Source organism: Rosa chinensis, chromosome 6, assembly GCF_002994745.2.
Source record: "Rosa chinensis cultivar Old Blush chromosome 6, RchiOBHm-V2, whole genome shotgun sequence".
Lineage (NCBI taxonomy): Eukaryota > Viridiplantae > Streptophyta > Magnoliopsida > Rosales > Rosaceae > Rosa > Rosa chinensis.
In genome coordinates, this window is record NC_037093.1 from 40,382,068 (window position 1) to 40,396,584 (window position 14,517).

General features: G+C 41.1%; 1 pseudogene; it reads right to left on the reverse strand.

Annotated features, from left to right (window-relative positions):
• Nucleotides 1-376: 376 nt before the first annotated feature.
• On the reverse strand, nucleotides 377-5,929 carry LOC112171329 (annotated as a pseudogene).
• Nucleotides 5,930-14,517: the final 8,588 nt, after the last annotated feature.

Genomic DNA, 14,517 nt, shown 5'->3' on the forward strand with positions numbered 1-14,517 from the left:
CTATTCTGGGGCACCCTCACTGAGGTGGGTCTATCCTTGGCAGAGGAAGGGAGATTGCAGTTGGACTCCAAGAACTCAGTAGCAGCAGAGAACGCTGCAAGCGCCACCCGAACAGGATCTGGAGACTTCTTCTTGAACAAGCAGTCGCAACGATGTTTCCAGATTCTCCACAAAAGGAAAGCCACGAGGGTTAAAAACTCCATCGGAGCTTTGAAGTCTGAGATAGCTTGTAACCAGTTTGAGAAGGAAGTGATAGCTTGTATATTCACTTTGAACGATAAAGGATGAGCAAACCAGGCACACCGGACCCAAGGACACTGAAAGAGAGCATGTTCAGTAGATTCTGATGGATGAGAACATAAGAAACAGGCCTCATTTACAGCAATGTGTCTCCTATACAAGTTAGCATGGCAAGGAAGATTCCAAGTGTGGCTCTCCAAAGAAAGTTCTTTATTCTAGAAGTTGAATGCAAATTCCATATGAAGGACCATAAAGAAGGGAGCACTAACTGAGAGTGGTGGGGATGATAATTTTGACTAACTTGAGATTTCGAATGAAGGAGGTTATAAGCAGATTTGACCGAGAAAACACCATCCTTATTATAAAGCCAATCTAAGGTATCTTGAGCTATAAGAGAAGTGATCGGAATTGCAGAGATCAACAGGCTCTGGTATGGAGAAATTATAGCTTCATGTCTATCCAGGTCCCATGCTTTAGTATCCCAATTGATTAGCTCACACACTCTCTTATTTTCATACCCCAGAGGGAGGGTGATGGAAGATGGAGGATTGGAGGGGATCCATTTGTCTCCACTGATATTCACCGAAAAACCATTGCCAATGTGCCAAAGAGCCACCCGTTTAATTAAGTCCCTTCCCACTAGGACGCTGCTCCAAATCCAAGAGGACCGAGGACCGAGGACCGAGGACCTTTGGTAGCTTCCAGAAATGAAGAATGAGGGTAGTATCTCTGTTTCAAAACTCAGACCCAAAGAGCAGAAGGTTTTGATGGATTCTCCATGCTTGTTTAGCCAGAAGAGAATTGTTAAACTCTTCCAAGTTACGAAAGCCCATTCTTCCTTCTTTCTTAGGTCTAGCTAGGAAATCACAAGACTTTCAATGCATACCTTTTGAGTCCGCATTGCCCCACCAAAAAGCGGCCAAGATACCGTTAAGCTCATTACATAGAGAGGAGGGAAACTAAAAATATTCCATTGGATAAGTTGGGACGGTGGTGGCAACCGCTTTGATGAGGATTTCCTTCCTTGCCTGGCTCAGAGTAGCCCGCTTCCAGCCCTTGACTTTCCTTTGGATTGACTCTTTTATGAAACCCAGAGCTTTTTTCTTTGATCGGTGCCAAAAGTTAGGGAGGCCCAGATACTTTCCCGGATCAGATACGGCTGGAATTTGCAGAGTAGAGGTTAGGAGATGTACTATCTCAGGTGGTGTATTAGGGCTAAAGTAAATGGAAGACTTTCCTCCGTTGATCAACTGGCCCGAAGCAATGTAGTAAGTGTGAAGAAAATCAAATAGCTTTTCACAGTTCCCCAAATTAGCTTGAAGGAAGAAGAGAGAATCGTCTGCAAAGAACAAGTGACTGATTGGCAGTAGGTTCGAACCAATAGTTACCGGTGATAAGAGGGAGGCATCACACATCTTGATAATCATTTTGGAAAGGACGTCATTCACAAACAGGTATAAGAAGGGAGAGAGGGGGTCTCCCTGTCGAAGGCCACGAGTAGGAGAAAAGAACGGCCCAGGCATGCCATTGATCAAGACAAAGAGATGGAGAAGCTCATTATGAGCCCCACCCAAGAGATGGAGAAGCCCATCTTCCGAAGCACAGCCTCTAGGAAGTTCCATTCAACTTGATCATAGGCTTTGTTCATGTCTAACTTCAACCTGAAAGCACCAATGTTGCCCGCTCTGCTTAGCTTAAGGTGATAAAAGATTTCATGGGCAACAATAATATTATCCTGGATTTGCCTGTTGGAAACAAAGGCAGACTGATTCTCTATTATTAAACTAGGCATAAAGGTTGCAATCTTGTCGCAATAATCTTTGTCAAAATTTTGTTGGAGAAATTGCATAGTGCTATGGGCCTGTAATGTGTAGCATCAACCAGAGCTTTGACCTTTGGAATAAGGGTGAGGTGCGTCTTATTCATCACTCGTAGCAGAGAAGAAGATTGTTGGTGCTGAAGGACAGCTTCATGAATAACCATTTGAACTAACTCCCATTGATCTTGATAAAATATACCAGAAAACCCATCAGGGTCAGGGGCTTTAGTTGCTCCAAGATCAAACATTGCTTTTTTAACCTCAATTAGAGAAACCGGACATGTGAGAGCCTCATTCATATCAGCAGTAACAATTGCGTCCACAAAGTCTAGGACCTCCCCCCATTGTTGCGAGCCATTGGAGTGGCACAAGGACTTGAAATAACTATCAAAATGGTGAGAAATTTCTGCATCCGAGTTTAGCCAGTTCCCATGTTCATTTTTGATCTTCAGGATCCTGTTAAATTGTTTGCGCTGAAGAGTACTGTGGTGAAAGAAGCTAGAATTCTTGTCCCCTAGCTGCAACCAATTAACACAGGATCTCTTATGCCAGTACATTTCATCTTAAGTCCAGAGTTTTGTCACCTGGTCAGTGAGGATGTTTATCTGTTGATTGGCATCCGGAGGGTTGGCCTGATGAAGTTTCTCAATATCTGCTAATAATTCCTCAACCTGCATAGAAGGGTTAGAGAAGGTTTCCTTGCTCCATCTTTTAAAAGTCTTGGTACAGCGAGCAAGATTATTGATCCAATTTTCCATTGCTGATCGACCAGGAGCAATGGTCCAACAATTTCGAACTATGTTCCTGTAAGCCTCATGAGTGGTCCACATCTGTTCAAAACAAAAGAGGTCATGGCTTTTCAAAACACCGGGTTGGGTATCCAATAAGATTGGTCGATGATCTGACCCAATCTTGGGAAGGTGAAGAACTTGGGTATTTGGTTGACTTGAACACCATGCTAAGTTCCCCAGAGCTTTGTCTAGACGTTCCTTAATATACACACGACCATGTCTCAATGCAAACCAAGAGAATTCAGGGCCATTGAAGTGTAAATCCCTAAGATGACCTCGACTCAAAAAACTCTCTAAAGAGATTTATTCTCCATTGTGCAGGAGAATTACCTCGCCACTTTTCCGAAGGATCTAAAATATCATTAAAATCGCCTAGAACAAGCCAAGGCAGGGACTGAACTAGAAACCGATGGTAAACAGAACACCATAAACTTCATTTTCATTTTCATGTGGATTACCATATATCTAGGTGATTTTGCATACAAAAGCTTCAAAAATAAAACAAACAACCGTATCTATATAATTCGGAGAAGAGTCAAGGATGGTGACCTGCACAGAATCATCTCAGAAAAGGGCTAATCCCCCACTAGTTCCAATGGGATTAACCACATGATGATCCAAGAATTTCAAGTTGTGCTGCCACTCCTTTTTTGTGTCCTCTGATTACCTAGTCTCCATCAGAAACAGGATCTCAGAATTGTATCTTTTGCAAAACTTCCTCAAAGTTCTCCCTGTCAAGGATGATCCAAGCCCTTGACAATTCCACAAGATTGTCCTCATGGCTGGTCTGTGGCTTTTGAAGGCCAGCCGCCAGCGCCATCTTGAACAGCAGGATCTGGGATTTCCTCAATCCTCAGAGGATCTTCCTCCCTTGCCATAGCCAGGGGGAGCTGAAATGTAGTAACTTGGAGTTGTTCCACTTGCTGAATTTGAACTTCAACCAGCTCCGAGTCCTGGCTTAAGGATGGTTCCATTGGAGTGGAAATCACTAGGTGACCTCTTCTACCTCGGCTTCTCTTGCTTCCTGCACGACCCCTTGGCTTGGGGGAGCCCACTCCAGATCTGGTTCTTGTGGAAATTACGTTACCAGTTTCTGGGATTTCTGATTCCACCCTCGGTTTATTGAGAGTGGTATGTTCTTCGACTCCTTCAGCTCCTCTTTTAAGTTGCAGCAACTCCAAACTTGAGGAGATTCGAGTGATGGTCGTAACTGTGGACTCATTTGCGAGATTAAAGGTGGGGGGTGGGGTGGCCGTGGGTGAGTGAGGATCTGAGATGGGAAGAGATTCATGGTGAGTATAAGGAGGGAGGGTAAGGTCTGGGTAATAGATCGAGGGTGGGAGTCGAGGAAGAGGACTTATGGGAGATAGGTCGTTTTCAACCTCATCTGGGTAGGTGATGGTAGGGATATTGAGGAGGTTGGGCTGATGGGCCGAGTTTACAAGCTCCAATTCATAATCATTGGTTTGGGTATTATAAAAGTAGGTAGTTGGGCCTGGCATGAAGGGGTTGGTTACGGGGATGGTGAGGTTGGTATAGCCCCATGGAGCAAACTCAGTATCCATTACGGGATTATCCACCGGGATAAAGTCCAGGTTAGCCGTGATGTCCGGATTCTCTTCCCTGATGATTGGTTGAAGGTTTGATGTCACCTGGAATTGGGCATGTTCCATTTGAACGAGAGCAGCATAGTTGTTTAGCTGAAGCATTGGTGTTGGGGTTTCTTCTGCCTTGCTTCCTTCTCCCAATAGCATGAGACGATTATTGATTATGTATCCCTCCGACGGTCTAGCCAGTATGATATCCCCTTCATCCATGTTGGCCTGAAGAGAGGGATAAGGATCCATTTGATTCAAATCAGGAGTAGCTTCTGCTGTGGCCGTCTCAGTCCATCATCGACAACAAACCTCAAAGCATTGTTCCTGGAGACCATTCCATCTTCTTTCTCCATCATTTTGGCGGGGAAGAAATCTTCTAGCTGCACTTGTGGAGAGCCAAACTCCATATTTTTCCGCCGAAGGATGGCGAGGATGAGCACACTGTCTAGAGCCATGCCCTAGTCTGCCACAGTTATAGCAGAAATCAGATAATCATTCATACCTGATATCCACCCAAACAGGGGTGCCATTAGTTCTTTTGGACCAGAAACCAGGAGTAAGGGGTTGTGTTGAGTTAATCTGGACTCTAACACGGAGAATACCCCTCCATCCTTCCGTACTGTGAGGGTCTTCCACTGCTTGGACAGTTCCCAGTCACTGCCCAATCATCCTGGCATTGGCAAGAGTCATTTGGCCTAAAGGAAGACCATGAACTTGGATCCAGATTGCCAATAAGTGAAGAGGAATATCCTCCAACCTACTCTCCACTGGCCAACTATGGATCTGAAGCTGCACCCCATAATAGACCAAGGGCTCTTTGCAACCAGCCTTTGACCTGCCATAGAGTCTTCGAGGGTGATGGAGTAGACATTGCGCACATTTTGGAGAGGTTCCAGGTGGAACCATCCATATTCAGCCCAAGCTTGGGTAAGGATTCGGATCACTGCTGCAGTGTTGAAGTGGTGATCAGAGATGGCCAATCCCAGCATCTGAAGGGGAAGGACACCATCACCGCCTTCCTCCTCCAATAAATCCATAACAATCTCACCCTGGATGGTGGTCATGGCGGAGGTAGTGATTTTGACTAGGGATAGATTGGAATATGGTCTTAAGGCCAAGTGTCCTACAGTAGTCGTGTTTTGGTGGTTTGTGGTGAGAAGGCAAGATTTTGAGTTGATGTGAATTGGGAAGGAGCTTGAGTTGAAAATGGTGAACCAATAACTCCTTAAATAGTACCAAAACCATGGTAAGGGCGGTGCTAATCGAGTGTTATCTCGGTGTTGAAGGTATTGGTAACCTCGAGCAGTGTTTTGAAGGGCGGTGAAAAGACCTATTATTGCCAGTTGGGCGGTTCTGGGTATGACTTGTGGGTGAGTTGCTCTAGTAATTAAATGAACTCGGGGAGGGAGAGATTCTTTGGCTACTTGCAATTGGTTTTGCTGGGCGGTAATTCTGGGCTGGGGCAAGAGATGCGGAGGCATAGGAGCTAGGGGTGACACGTCCAAAATCTTGATTGGACATGAGGTTGCAGGGGAGGAAATAAACCTGCATAATGAGAATATTAGGGCGGTGGTAGGGTGGTGCAGCAGAAAACTGGGCAGTGGGACAGTAACTATTACCGCCGAGATAATGTTGAAGGATTAATTCTAGAGTAGAAAACTCTAGGACTAGTGGAGGGAACTCATGTTAGAGAGAGAAGCTCTCATCTAGAGAGAGAGTTTTAAAGCAAAGAGAACTTGTCTGTGGTTTTACTTGTTTATCCATTCTAATTTATCTAGTTTTCACAATATTTTAATATATAAAGGGTATTTACGTAAAAAAAATCTGTTTTGGCTGACAAACTCTCTTCTCTTAAATATAGTATAGATCTTTAAATAAATCATAAAATAAAAACTAAAAAAAATAAAACTCCATATTAGATAACCAAATGACAAATTAGGTGCAATTTATCTAGGATCCTAATTCAATCCATAAATTTTTGAGTTTATGTTAAATTAGTCCACCTAAATCAAATTTGATTCCAATGCTACCCTTAAAGCCAAATACACGGTTACATTCACCAAAGCTCATATTACCTTTTCTCTGTAACTTGATCATGGCTAGTACAACCAAACCCACCACCGTCGTTGATGACAAACCGCCGCCACAAAGCTCAACAATCCCTACGAACACCTCGATGCTCCAACGTCGCCTGATATTGAACAAGTACCAAAGGCCAACAACGACCCGAGCACGACAATAGCACATTCCCTTTCCTCCTTCAGTTCTTCAAATCCAATCCTTACCTCCAATCAGGAAAATGAATCCATGCCCAAGTCCTTCTCTTCAGGTTCAATCAGGAACCCTTTGTCCAAACTTCTCTCTTTCAAATGTACTCGACTTGTGGAAATTTAATGCTTGCACACCAAGTGTTCAATGAAATAACCCAACCAGATTTGCGGTCTTGGAATTCGATCATAGATATGCGTATGCAAAAGTGGGTTTGGTTGATGATGCACGACATGTATTCGATGAAATAACCAAGAGAAATGTGATCTCTTAAAGTTGTATGATAAAGGCGTATGTAATATGTGGTAGATATAAGGAAGCACTTACCTTGTTTCATTCAATCATAGAATGAAAGCTTTGCTTTCTTTAATAAAGTTGACACATGGGGCTTCCAAAAGTGACATGATCAGCGACGTAACGTGACATGTACTATGATATAAAACAATAAACTGTGACATGAACTATAAATTCATATTGTGTAATTTGAAGTGACAATTCATGTCACAATACATCTCATAATGCATGTCATAGTTAAAGTCACTGACATATTATTAATTTTTTATTCAGAAATTATTCAAAGGGGTTATAGCAGACAAAGAGGAAAATTCAGAATCAGAGGACCTTGCTGAAGATGAGAGTGTTAAACCGAAACAGCTTGGTGAAGATGAGCGTGTAAAGAGAGAGATGATGGGAACAAGTTTAGAAGAAGAGAAAAGGAGGTTAGAGACATAGATAGAGAAAACAGAGGGAGAACTTAGAAACTACTAGAAAACAAACTCAATTTGTAAGAAGAGAAAAAGAGATTAAATTTTGAACTAGAGAGAAAGGAGGAAGCCCTTAGTGAATTAAGACAAGATAAAATGAATTTGGAATAAGAGAGAGCTATGCTAGTAGCAGAGAAATAATCTCTGTTTGTAAGAGTTAACACACTAGAGAAGATGATCTTCTCATGTAGGCAGTGGTAGAATCGAGCACCAACCTCTCTTAAGCTGAACCGTCGCATTGCCAATGTGGCCGAGAAGAGATCAATCTGGGAAGAGGTGTCATCGGTCGATCTGGAGAGCCCTTCAAATTCTAATTGACCTGCAAGTCCTTGAACAGAAAGCCTCCTCGCCAAAGAAGGTTCGATCGCTGGGCCGCCATCCCTTACCAGAGAAGGCTCGAACTCTGTGTGACCATCTCTTGCCAGAACAACTAGACAATAGCCCCACTGCAATCAGATCCACCCTGCTGATCAGATATGCCCAGAACCCATCGCACAACCAGACGCAACATCATCACCACCTTTGAGGCGCACCCGCTGTGGCCTCGATGACCCACTACCACGTACCACCACCATCGAGGATGGACAGGCCATCACTCCCTGTACAGATCTAATTGGCACACCGCAAATCAAAACCAACGTAAATGGTGCATGCGAAGACAACCACTCTATCATGGAAAAAAAACGAGAAGAAGGAGATACAAAATCTCCGCTCCATGAATCTAACACCATTGAAGATGAGGCAAACGATCCCCATTGAACAAGGGAGAAGGTGCTGCAACTACTTGCCCAAAGGCGACTGCTCAACCCTAATAAAGCTCTATTAGGCCTCATTTTGTTAGGAAAGACATGGTGAATGAATACAAATTATTTTCATTGTCAAGGATTGTAATACCTTGAAAATTTGTGACATAAATTATACCTAGCTAATTTATGTAAACTTCGAGAAAGTTAAAGGAATTAAGACGAAGTTTTCGAGATTAACTTTATTATCCTAGTAATTATTAAAGATGCCTAGAACATAATTCTCTGAAATTTTCGTGAAGAGTAATGTTTGATTTAAGAACTCGGTATTAAAGTTTGTATTAGGATGAGTCTGTGAAAATTTTCGTGAAATTTTTTGAGCACTTGAGCTATTTATTATGAATTTCTGAAGTATGGGAATAAAATAAATTATGAATTGAGCAATCTTGATTATTGGATCTCACACTGCTTAATTTGCATTGTTGCATTTATCGTGAATTAATCTCCACCATCAGATATGGGTATATATAAGTACAGATCAGTCTGGAAGGAACCAGACTGATCAACCTGTGACAGGACCCGCCCTGGATTTCACCATGAAATCCGAAGAGGCCCTGCGAGGCCCACCTTAGAAGAAATTCTACCAAAAATTTGACAGAACTTCCCCTAAAAATGGACAACCCAAAACCTGTAGAAAAACATTTACACTTCTAAATCATCCATCCTTAATCTCCTGGAGCCACCCTGCTTCCTATATCACAACATCTCCCATTTCACAAACAATTCTAAACTTAAGAATATTAATCTCAAGAGTTATCAAAGCAATCTATTTCTTAGGCGTACAAGAAGGTAGCATGCAAGATAAACGACCAATACTTTTATAATGCGGAAGCTATGACAACTATGCCTCAACCCCAAGTACGCTCGACCTCAAGCTAAACTTGCCTGCAAACTGGGCATTTAAAACCGAAGGGCCCAGGGGAAAACATTTAAAAACCGTTAGAGTGAGTGGACGAAAAATAAGTAATTTTGACTGTATAAGTAAAACTTAATGCTTTCCCAAGTTATTCTCTAAACTCTCGCATGCAGTAACAATTTTGGAAATACTTTTAATCATCATCTTTACTGCAATCTCTTAAAATCTCATCCTCAATCCTTTTTAAAACATTATTTTCAAGAGGCTTGCTTGATGACTAGAAAAGACTGCTGTCTAGTCATCTCATGCCATCTGGGAGGGGCTGCCACCCAGATGACGCATAGGAAGGGACTGCCAACCGGAACAGGAGGCGGTGGATAGAAGGGATTGCCAACTAACCACAAGTAGTAGACGGGACTGCCGACTAACTACCTCATGTCATCTGGAAGGGACTGCCAACCAGGTGATCCATCGGAAGGGACTGCCAACCGGGCTGTAGTCTGGAAGGGACTGCCAACCAGACTATTACCTAGAAGGGACTGCCAACTAGGTAATGCATGCATGCGCTGACTGATAGCCTCCTCAATAAACTGGAAACAACCTCTTTCAATTACTTGCCTTCGGAAAGAAACTCGATATTACTTCAATAAATCATTAATAATTCACCGAAAGTATAACTCAGGATTATCTCACCAACTCAAACCTCAATATCTCAATGAATCCTCGAAAGCATAAAATCAAATACTCTGTAAATTAATAAATGCTTTCGGAAAGAAAACTCAATCTAACTCAAGACTGATAAGTGCGGAGCTCAAAACTCAATAAATCTCGATAATTTAATAATGTTCAAATATTTGCTAAATCCTTCGTACTAGTATATCTTCATAAAAACTGATATTCGAAAACAATAATTCTCATAATATTTTCTGAATCAGTCACTTCCCGAAAATCATTTCCCAACTCAATAACTCATAAATAATTAGCTTGAAAAATCTATTGAAAGCCCTCGGGAAGGAAATCAACTAAAAATCCCGTAACTCATAGAGCATAATAAATCCCAAGAAATCAAGCTCATAAAATTATAATACTCAACAATTCAATTAATAAATTAAATCTCAATCGGAAAATACTAATATACTGCATGCACAATTAATTTAAAATAAATGTCCACTCACAGTACTATTTAGGCGACCACACAAACCGTTTCCTTCGTCGAGCAGTAACTCGGTACGTCGTCCTGTACACAAGTATAATTCGTGAATAACAATCTGGAAATTAAATACCATTCCCACATCATATCCTCATAAATCACCTATCCACTTCTTCTTGGATTCAATCCAAACTTTACCACTATTACCAATTCATCGATTAAGTATTCCAAAGCGGAAATAAGGGAAAATACGAAGGTCGGATTCCCATAATCGACACCCCTCTCATTAAACTTCAAAAATTCCTAATCCATAACAAATCACTCCAAAATCCACCAAAATCACATTTACAAACTCTACAACAAATATAGGATTTAACTAGCTAAAAAAAACATAATATAAATCACTGTTCATACACCGCACTATTCACCGTCGCTCTATTCATGCGGCTACATTGTTCATGCGGCGGCCAACTCCTCCTCCGGCCACCAAATTTCATCCACAGCATCATCTCAACATTTCCAATAACTTTCTCAACTGTGACAAAGTCAGAAAATACCTTGAAGTGGCCGAACAATTAAGCACTCCGAAGTACAGTGAAATTTTCCAATTATGCTTTCTTCCTCCATGCTTCGATCTAGGTTATGAAACTTGGCGAGCATGAAGAGTGGCTCAAGGTGCTTCTAATGGACCTGAGTTTATGATCGGAGGTGGCCGGAAATCGGCGTTGACCAATTCGCTACAGTAAAAATGTTGGCTTCGATCTCCACATTTCCGGCTAAATCGCCGTAAACAACTCCCACCTGCGTGTTAAGGAGGAGGAGACGAGTCCATCGATGCTCGCAGCTCGCCATTTGGTGGCCTAGAGGTGGTGGAAGAGAGAGTTGCAGAAGAGAGACAGAGAGAGCACGGGGAAGGAGAGAGAAAAGAAAGAAAAGTTACCCGGCCACAGTAACTTTTCAAATTTATACCAATCTACTATAAACAGTAACTTTTATATTTCGCTTATAACTTTCGTATATGAACTTCGATTTTTACGTACCACATATGCACGTGCTCGGTTTAACGTCCTCTACAACTTTCATGAAGAACATTTTCTCAAATTTTGACCCGAACAAAAAGTCAACTTTTAGGGCCCCCTAAAATATTGAAACGGAGCTAGAAAGTAAATGTAAATGTCGTTTACCCATCGAAAGACTCATAAACTGGTAAATTTAGGTTCGGGACGTTACAATCTCCCCTTCTTATAAAAATTTCGTCCTCGAAATTCCATACTGTTGAAGTAGATATGGGTGCACACGCCAATCCATAGTAAACAGTCACGAAGATGAATAGCACATCAATCATACAGCAATGGCGATGATAAGACATGGAAAAGATGTGCAAGTCTACTCAAATCATGTAGAAATTAGCTTCAAAACTGATCCAAGACTTAACTAATTAGGACAGGGAGATCAACCCTTATAAGAAACAATTCTCTAGCTGAAATCTAGCCAATTATTGCAATCTGAATAATTCCCACAACGTTCTTACTAAATTCAGTGTCTTAGTAGGTAGATTTACTTCCACTCATTACTGACAGTCCTTAACAACTGAGGAAGAACATCGTCAAAGTATTATGTTTGAAGCAACCTGTAAATTGTTCAACTATGTGAGCAGAAACATCTACTAAAATTTCCAGAATGAAGACTCAAGGCTAAATCAAGGTCGGTTACTTGAACGAACTACACCTTGAAACTGCATAACGAAAATCAAATCTTCTTTGGGTTAAGTCTTCCCTTTGCAATCTTAAGTCAATGACTGGAGCAGCTGATAATTTCGACAATCCCAATTACACAAGCAGCTAAAAACATATACTTAAATCCCCAAATTATCAATGTTCCAAGTTGGATACCCTTGTCTTACCTAACTATGTAGTAGTACATACTCACAAGTACACAACTCCAGCGTCAAGAAATGTATGTCAAATACTAGTCCAAATAACTCATGGTATCAATATCACAAACTACTCAGTTTGAATAGTAGCATTCATACCCTTTTCATATAACTCGTATGGTGATGATCCACTCCGTTCACCAACAACGTTGTGATAATACATCTACCCACACTTAATACAATTTCAATTCGTACACAGGTTTATGGAAAATCCAACAGTTGATAAACACCACAAGATGTTCACTGATAACCCACATGTCTGAAACAACCAATTTCCTTAGCAACCACAAAAACGCACTTGCTTTTTGTCTGTTTGTGCTTAAATTTCGAATCGAATGTCGTGCACATAGAGGTTCCATAGTTGTCAAATATATCAAAGAGTAGCCTCAAACCAACCTGTAAGTTCTTAATCATGTAGGTTATGGGGCCACTACACTTTCTTTACGCTACTTTGATACCTAACAAAACATTGATCAAAGTCTTGAGATGACATCTAAGTCAACTAGAGAAACTTCTTTGATATATACCCTGCTGGCCATAAGGCGACACATTTCGCACACTTGTTCATGCTCAAAATTTCTGTACCAGACTGCTAGCAAGATAGTCCATTCTTTCTTCTCTGCGTTTCCAAACCATAACATTCCAAGAATCAATGTCAATCTTGCAAGTATTTGAGTATAGCCAACTCTCCTTGCATGGCTCAAAGCCGATACCCCCAAGCAATACTGTCTTCGCTGAATTGAGGATAAAGTAATTGAAGATCCGCCCTCTAACAACACTTAGTCAAAAATATTCCAACTACAACAACAATCCCAAAAATTAATCTCCGCTAACTAAAGTTGCACCAAAATTTCCCAATCCTCATCTTGTTAAGCATTAATTCAACAACACAACTCAACCATAGTAACTCAACAGTTAGTACTTCAAGTGTCGGTTGAAACCTTTGATAAAACCTAAGTCCAAACAAACAATTTCCAAACTCAACTCCAACATCTTGCCAAGTCATCGTACCTATAAACCCGTGATGGTGACCGAATATCAATCGTACCAACAACTTTCTATACTTCTCCAATCAAGGGCCACCACACAGTAGAAAGATCGATCAAAGTGAGAACTAAATCTCAAACAGTTTAACCCATTACCACTAGTAACGGAACCAAGGTAGTAAAACTTACTTAACTCCTCAAAAACAAACTGTTAATATACATATTCAACTCAAGCAACAACCAATTTTCCTAGATGACAAAACACTGTTCATAGAGTCTTTCCTCGAACAACAACCTTGATGAAAAATAGACACCCGTCCAACATCTCGTATCACACAAAGCGGTACCTGGGTCTGAAATTTAATCCAACCACATGGCAATCCAATTCCTCCATTTAATTACCGTTGAAATACGCCACTACACAGACATACAGCATTACGTGGTCCTAAAAGCAGTCTGAGGAACACCCTGCTCCTTATAGCAGCATCTGACCTTAGACATCGATAACGAAATACTGGTTGTCCAGGGACAGATAACACATCCTCACTTCCCCCTCTAGCCCTCAAATAATGTTGCTCTCATCACGATTACCTTGCCAACTTTTAAACAAGTCAAATCTTATGCTCAACGTTGTATTGTAGTCCCGTCTAGAATATAAACCGACTACCATTAATGGTAGCACCAAGCCACCAACTTCCACTTTAACAGTACCACGATTAAGCACACTGGCTCCATTATAGACATCTTTCTCCATTAAAGGCACCCAAAGAAGTCGTCGGAGATTTCATAGGTTGTTAGAAAGGTTTATTGCCCCCTAATAGACCTTTATTGAGGGGAAATAGAGGTTTATGAAACCTCGCCAGAAGTCTTCAAAGAGGTTGTCGGAGATCTCATATGGGCCAGGAGAGGTTTACTACCCCCCTAAATAAATATGTATTGCCCCCCAATAGACATTTCGGTTGCCGGAATGAGAACTAATCACCTTAAAATTAGACAAATAAAACTTTGATTAAGGAAAGAAACAAAGAGATTACATCAATTTAAAACATTTATTGCCCCCCAATAAAACCTTTTTTTTCTTTCCTTCTAGACCTTCTGCCCCCATTTTACCAAAAAAAAAAAAAAACAGATTGTATAATGAAAACAAGACCAAATTAGATGATGAAATTCTTTTCAAAGCTGTGCATGTATCAAACAAGATCAAATTATATAAATTTTTTTTTTTTGCTTTTCTTTCATTCTCGGAGTCCACATATTTAAAAAAAAGAAGAAGAAGGATTTGGCCACCCAGACAATGCTCTGGGCACCA